This window comes from Amphiura filiformis, chromosome 1 (assembly GCF_039555335.1).
Source record: "Amphiura filiformis chromosome 1, Afil_fr2py, whole genome shotgun sequence".
NCBI classification, from domain to species: Eukaryota; Metazoa; Echinodermata; class Ophiuroidea; order Amphilepidida; family Amphiuridae; genus Amphiura; species Amphiura filiformis.
Window position 1 is genome coordinate 11793595 of NC_092628.1, and position 8183 is coordinate 11801777.

The following is an 8183-nucleotide window of genomic DNA, read 5'->3' on the forward strand; positions in this document are numbered from 1 at the left end:
AAATAGGCTACCAATATCTTTTATATTTTAATTTCATTAAAAACTTTTTCAGTTTATTTTTAAAATCCTTAGAGGGAACTTGTGAACCCTTTACTATAATTGATGGCATTTAAGCAGCAGTTGCTTTGTGAAATTTATTTTGAAAAGTATTCAAATAATAAAACTAACTGTACCCAAAGAATAAAACTGTGTTGAGTGCTTGTCATTCCGTTCAAAATGAGCCTCTTTTGCCTGTGTATTGCGATATAGTCATAGAAATGATTCAAAATGGCATTGCCTTCAGATGTAACATTCAGAGATGCCAATCTTCCGATTTTAATCAGAATTCAGATTTTCTAAAAAAAAAAATTTTTTAATTAATTTTCAAAAAATATTTTTGGCCAAAAAAGCAAGTTATAGGCCCTAAATTACTTGTTATTCAAGGTTGGAAACCATAGAAATACTGCTACTTAAAAAAAATTGCCAATTTTATTTTACAAGTTGGATGAAGTTGTACATTTTGATTACTTTTGCTTCTATTGAACAGTCAGGAACACATTGAATTAGTATACAAATATTGACTGCTATGAGGGGCATGGTTAATATTATAGGCCCAAGGTGATCTCAAAACCATGCTATGACCCGAGGCGCAGCCGAGGGTCATAGCATGGTTTTGAGATCACCGCGGGCCTATAATCTTAACCATGTCCCAAATAAAGCAGTCAATATTTGTTTTATATACCGAATTAATATAGATTTTTGTCATCTGATTGGTTAAAAGGCCTATTTTATTGTTCATATAGGCCATGGTAAAATTTACAAAGAAAGATTTTCTTTATGAACCGATCGCGTCACCGCAACTGGTAGGCATCGCGTTGGCACGCGTGCGTAATCGGGAACACGCCATCGCTGCGTAATCGCGAACACGCCATCGCTCGCGCCGATGATGTGAAAATGACTATTACCGGGGAATAGTCTTTTTAAAAGACTATTGCCTGGGGAATAGTTCAGTTTTTACGTAATTCTTAAAAAGGAGGGCATAGCTAATTCAATGACTGCACTTTTAACCAATCAGATGACAGGAATCTATATATGAGGTATATAATATAAACTGGTCCCAAAAAGTAACTTACCAGGTAAGAAATTCGTCTGTCAAGTTCAAACGACAAATCGTATTATACTGAATAGCATATGAGTGGAAGCGGTGTACATTTACGTGAGTTTGACACCTCATTTGTCGTAAACAGATCAAAACTTTTGAAGTTATGCTCATTTGAACAAGCCTACTATCAAATTTGAAAGTTGCAGGTCCGCCCCAATGAATTCACACAATAAACAGACACATGAACTTTGATCATTCTTCATCCTCACAAGAAGCAATAGGAAAGTTAGTCATGCAAAGAAGAAGAGGAGAGCACTGATTACACCTGTATACTGCCAACCATCTCAAGTGGTATGAGTGCAACTTTCATTCCAGTGGATAGGTTCGGTTAAATAAGCATAACTTCAAAAATACTCATCCGTTTGCAACAAATGAGGTGTCAAAATTCGCGTAAATTAACACTGCTTCCACTCATGTCCCATTTAGTGTAACACAATTTGTCGTTTGAATTTGACAGGCAAATTTCTTACCTGGTAAGTTTCTTTTTTGGAGCAGTTTACATTGCTAGCTGTTCAGTAGAAATAAAAGTAATTAAAATGTACAACTTTATCCAACTTTGTAAACATAAATTGGCAATTTTTTTTAAGTAGCAGTATTTCTATGGTTTCCAACATTAAATAACAAGTAATTTAGGGCATATAACTTGCTTTTTTAGCCAAAAATATTTAACAAAAAAATAGGGGGGGATCAAAAATGTGATGAATCGTCGTTTTTATATTGCGCATTATAAACTGAGCTCAAAAAGAAACTTATATTTTTTTACAACTTGTGAATCACAAGGTCATATCTTAAAATACTGTCAATCAAAATGAACCAAAATTACACACATGATTACCTTAATAGTCTACTCAAAACACATGTCAGTAACCAAGCAGTTGTCCAACTGACACAACAGCAAAATGCACTGTCATGGGACAGCTTCCTGGACTTCCTTCACTTTCACAGCCCAACATTTGGCACCCAGGACAAAAAATCTGTGAGAATGCACACAAGATCCTTGCACAGATGATAAAACGGTGCTGCTTTCTACTTTTCATACACTTTTTTCATGAAACAGGGCTGGGCTGTGAATGTGGTCCAGGAAGCTGTTCCGTGTCAGTGCATTTTGCTGTTGTGTCAGTTGGATAACTGCTTGGTTACTGACATGTGTTAAAAGTAGAGTATTGAAGTAAATCTGTGTGTAATTTTGGTTCAATTTGATGGACAGGATTTCAAGATATGACCTTGTGAAAAATTTATAAGTTTCTTTTTGAGCTCAGTTTATATATCCATTTCAGCCATGTTATTAGGCCAAAAAATACTTAAGAGAATGTCTCTCATGTACAAAAGTATAGGAAACTGAACATTTAAAACCACTTTTTTGGGATGAAGGAAGCATTTTATCAAAAAAGTCTAAAACAGGTTTTTATGTTAAAAATGGCCTTTTGGGGTGCTAATTCTGCTCAAATTGCCTGGGCTTAGGTACCTAATTTGCATATTTTATGGTATAATTTTGAGAAAACAGGCCTTGAAGAATATTACATGTATAATAGATAGTCTTCAAGGCTGTTATCTAGGCCTTTTTTCTCAAAATAACCTTATTTTTTAATCCATTTGAATGTAATTTTACCCTCAGAAATGGTGTCTCCTGCAGTGTGAAATGTGTAGAAACCCTCTGGCTCGACCCCCAGGGGACAAAGCCAAATTTTCGTTCCCATTTGTCAATTTGTTGTCCAAATTTTAAGGACACTTTACCGTCCCAATTTTATCCCTGAATCAATGCTCTGCATCTATTTCTGATTTTGGGGTGTGCATTAATGCCTGCATCTTCTTGGGGCATAATGTTTATCAATGCCTATATCTACTGCTGAATGTGGGTGTAGTACATTAATGCCTATATATGACACAATCTGGTCCATGGGGGCCAAAGGAGGCATTTTTGCCTTTATCTACTATCAATGCCTGTATCTACTGCTAATATTGGGTAGTTCATCAATGCCTGCATCTACTGCTAATATTGGGTAGTTCGTCAATGCCCTGTATCTAGGAAGAAATCAGTTTCAGTATTTGGAATTTAGGTAGCTACTTCATCAATACCAATATCAGCATCAGAAAGTTACTTCATCAACATTGATTTCAACAGTAGATAGCAACTTAATACTTTATCAATACCAATGTCAGCAGTAGATAGCTACTTCCACCAACATCAGCAGTAGATGGCTACAGCTGTATGTAGCTACTTCATCAATACTCTAACAGCAGTAAATGACTACTTCATCAATATCAACAGTAGATAGTTACTTCACCAATACCAGTATCAGCAGTAGTTACTTCAACAACATTGATATCAACAGTAGATAGCTACTTCACCAATACCAGCTGTAGATTGCTACTTCATCAGACAATACCAATATCAGCAGCAGATAAACTATATCAGCAGTAAATAACTACTTCATTAATACTAATATGAACACGACAAACAAAACAGCACTTGATAAAAAAATTAAATGTTAACATAATTCTTTTATTTGTGAACTTTTTTTTTATCTTCATATTGAAAGTACCAACATGAAACACCCTGTTATTGTTAATACAAAACACAATTACACAAAACTGAGATGAAAACAATCATTCCTGATCTTATTATCACATAGATTTACAAAATATAGTACCTCATAGTTTTCTTACTTCCTGATCTAAAAAAAACCTTATTTATTTACCGAACCGCTTTACAAAAAAAGTATTGATTACACCATTATGAACAAACCTTTGTTCTTGATCTCACTATTTTGTTCAAGTGAGATTAATTTTGATTTCTTGATTTGGAAAGCGATTCTTATTCTTCTAATTTTGTCATTTTTAAAACAATATACCTTATAAAACTTGTAACATGTCAAATTTTGTTACTTTTTGAGATTTGGATATAACTGAAAAGAATTTGCCATAGAAATAGTGATGTAAGGCTGCGATCACATAGAAGTATACAGTATACGATATTCCCTATACGCTCATTCGATCAGGCTGAGTTCACATAGTATACTCCTATGTGAACTCAGCCTGATAGAAAGAGTGTATTTCGTATAGCGAATACCGTATACTTCTATGTGATCGCAGTCTAATAGGATGGGTATGCACTATTTTTGAATGTATTGCCCTGCACTAGACATTATACTGTTCCGCTACATTGCAGCATAGATTAGCAAAGAACAGGGAACAAATACCTATAGAAATTTCACATTATGCTGTCAGATTAGTACCCTTGGAAAAGAGCAGTATGTATTCAATCTATGATTGCACACATATACAGGTGATGAGTCTGCTTATAGTGCAGGGCAATACATTTAAAAATAGTGTAGATCCTGTTACATCACTACTTCTACAGCAAATAGCATCAATGCACTACAATTACACAACACCAAATGGGAATGAAAAAAGTCAGTATGTGATTTACTAATTCTTTTGCACTTTGCTAATTAGGATACCATATCCAAACAAACAAACAAAAATTTTCAAGGTACCTGTATGCATCTTTTAAAGACCCTTATCCCAAAAGCAAGTTTACCTAAATGTTGTATATTCTGAATTTTAAATTATTCATGATAACAACAAAATACAATGGACATGAGATTTAGCATACCAACTCTTTCTAATACGAACAATCTTTTTATACTTGAAATATTGGACAGACATGGCTCAAATTTAATCATAGCGTACACCGAACACTATTTTTTATCCTTCAAATTCAATGGGCTATCATCAACGATGGCATCTGTGGTCATTTAGTCACAGGCCAGCTTAAAATCGATCCCTTTGGTGAATTCTGGCCCTCAGGTGTAATACATGTATTTTTTAACAATATAAAGAGTTGTATGGTTGAAAAATATTAAACATGAACAAAAACTACAATTTTATTTATGAATGACTTGTTTCCCCTGATACTGACAATTTTTCCCTGCCAAAATGAAATTAATTTTTGCGAAAGGTACTTTCTTTCTTTCATTTCGAAAAAAAAATCTCAACTTAATCACTTGGGAAAAACTTCAAGATGTTGATTGTTTAAATATAACTACTTACTACTGTCACATCTGCAACACCTAAAAAAATTAAAATACATCACTGTTACACAAGGCTAGCACTACAACTACAATATATAATGAAAATAAATGTGTTTTAGTAAATGAAAATATATATGAAATTAAGCTAGAAAAGTTTGTTATGAAACACAAAATCTTAAGCCTACAATAACTACTTATTTTGCATAACTGTGCATCATTCCCAGTTTCTCTATACTTGGGAAAACTATATTTGGCAAGTTAATTCAGTGAATTTGCTACCATTCACTGCAGGGAAAAAAACACCCTGGAGGTATCATATCCTGGAAAGCACCATGTCAGAAAGACATTATCATATTTTTGAAAATAAAACACAGAAAAAAAATGTGGAAATAATATATACCACATGCTGAGCAGCACCATTAATCTTATTACAAACTGTTTATTCTCAAAAGTGGACATTTTTGTGCTATGCTATTTTGTATACCTTTTCAGTCTTGGACTTGAGTAGTATTAAAATGGTGCAAAACTGGTGGGTTTTTTTTGTGTGTGTCAAGTATATTAGGCATTAACAGCTGATATCTAGGAGATAATGCTGGCACAAGTGATGAGGTGAAGTGGGTCACCGTAGATAGCTGATCAGGGCATCTTTACAGGACAGGCAAGTTTAGCCAACAACCTGGCTTATTCGCCTATTACATGTTTCCGCCATGATGCAAGGAGAGCCTTGAACTGGCATGACATGAAAGAATTACCTAACTTTACACAATGCTATATGTGACTGGTTCAATTCCCATTAATGCATGCTGCCAGATTGAGGCTCTCCTTGCACATGGCAGAACCATGCAATGGCTGAATTACCCTGATCGGAACCGATTCTAACAAGGTCTTTTATCATGGGTCAACCAGATGCCACGGGGAGAGTGGATTTTTTTTTTGTCCTGCAGAGATTTGAACCCGGGACTTCTCGCACCAAAGGCAAACACCTTAACCAGTGTACCACAATGCTCCCTTGTTTATTTAGTATGTGACAGTATGTAGAAACCATCTTGAAATTTACTAAATAAAAAAAAAACAATTTTTTTTTAATCGAAGCAGCACAAATATTTAATTGCACAAAAATGATGACCACTTTTTAATTTGGACGGGAAGACAACTGAATGTGGATCTCAAAATCAAATTTGTGGAGATCCAAATGGTTTTTTTTTTACTATTTACAACATATTTAATGTAAACAAAATACTGGATGGAATATTTTACAACTTTTTTTTTTCATATCTTAACTTTACACATCACACACCCTGAGGTTAGCTTGGATCCAATGTTAGATTTGTTAACCCGTAACAACATAAAAAAAAAAACATTTACATGATATGCGTTTGATTTTCTTTTGGCAATGTAAGAAAACAACATACAAATCACATGTCCGAAATTCCAGATATGAAACATAATATATTATTCTGCTAGGGTATGCTGCAAACCACGATTTAAATTGTGGTTTGCATACTATTTAAGCCACTAAATGGTTCGAATTGGGGTAATTGATTTAAAATATACCCCACAAATTCCAACCAAATTCAACTTAGTTATGATAAGGACCAACACATGTAGTTAAATGTTCTGATGAGGGGAAAAAACACTTGTACAGTCCGGTCTCTCTTATCTGGCCATGATGGGACCAAGCACTGGCCGGATAAGTGAAAAATCCGGATAAGTGAATTACATGTAATTCTGCATTAAAATGCTAACATTGAGACAACAAAAGTTTACTCAAAATGGGGTAATTAAAACATGAAAAACATGTTTTTTCTATGAAGATCACATGTCCGGATAACAGAGAGATCCTTATAAATGAGGTCCTGATAAGGGAGGTTGGACTGTATAGTATTTCCACACTCAATTTAAAATCATGATTTGAATGAAGCTAACTGTATTTTGAACAAGATTGAAAACATACTGTGGTTGAACAACCCCATAGAGCTGCAAGAAATCAGTACTGACTGAATAGTTATGGCACGTTATGATAGATATGGCACGTTATATCATATTTAATTGTAATTTACATAATATATCACAAAATACTGAAAGTAGGAAACTAAATGAGCACCAGCAACATGTTCTGTTGAAAAAAAAATGTTTACAGTGGAAATTTCAATTGAATGAACACAGCCTGACATAGCGTGATGTTCCTGTTGTAGTTTGAAATTATGCAAAATATGATAGCAATTGTATCGAATACAGCTGTTGAAAGCTGTGTTCATTCAATTGTAATTCCCAGAATAGTATTTCCAAGCTCAATTGAAAATCATGCAGATTCGGTGGTTGGACAGACCCTGCAACAAATGGCAATACTGACCCTGTATGAATTGCTACATACAGTGAAATAAGTCTTGGAATGTTATATCACATACATAGCTAACATATTTATATCAATATTCTATATTCGTTCCATTAACCACCCATGCCGCTATAAGTGACCCACCCAGTGACTTTACAACAAGCAAACTGCCCATGCAAATCTGAATCATGGTCCAAAACATATGACACACTGCATGATGATGATAGATGAATATTTTGGGCCTTTTTTACGTCTTGTTGGCTAAACAATGCAAAAAAATAAGTGCGCACCCAAAATAGTTTTGTTAAGCACCCTGGGTGGTTAATGCAACGATAGGGTAATAGAAATACTGGATCTTAGGAATGCTTGAACCACAGAGGAGTAAGATAAGACAGAGCGCGTACCACCAGTCAAAGTCCCCGTGTATTGTATGGTACCAGTTCTCGCATATTCATGAGGGCCGATTGTTCGATCGTGCTGTGTCAAACAATCACGCCAGCGCTATGCGTGCCTTCGCAGATATCGCCGATAGAGCGTTATGCGTTTACGCGATACGCGATAGACCATGAAAATACGCGGTAATTGCGTAGCAGTCTCGCCTGTCGCATTTCATGGAACAATCGGCCCTCATTATCGGATGAGGCGGAGACTTTGACTGGTGGTACGCGCTCTG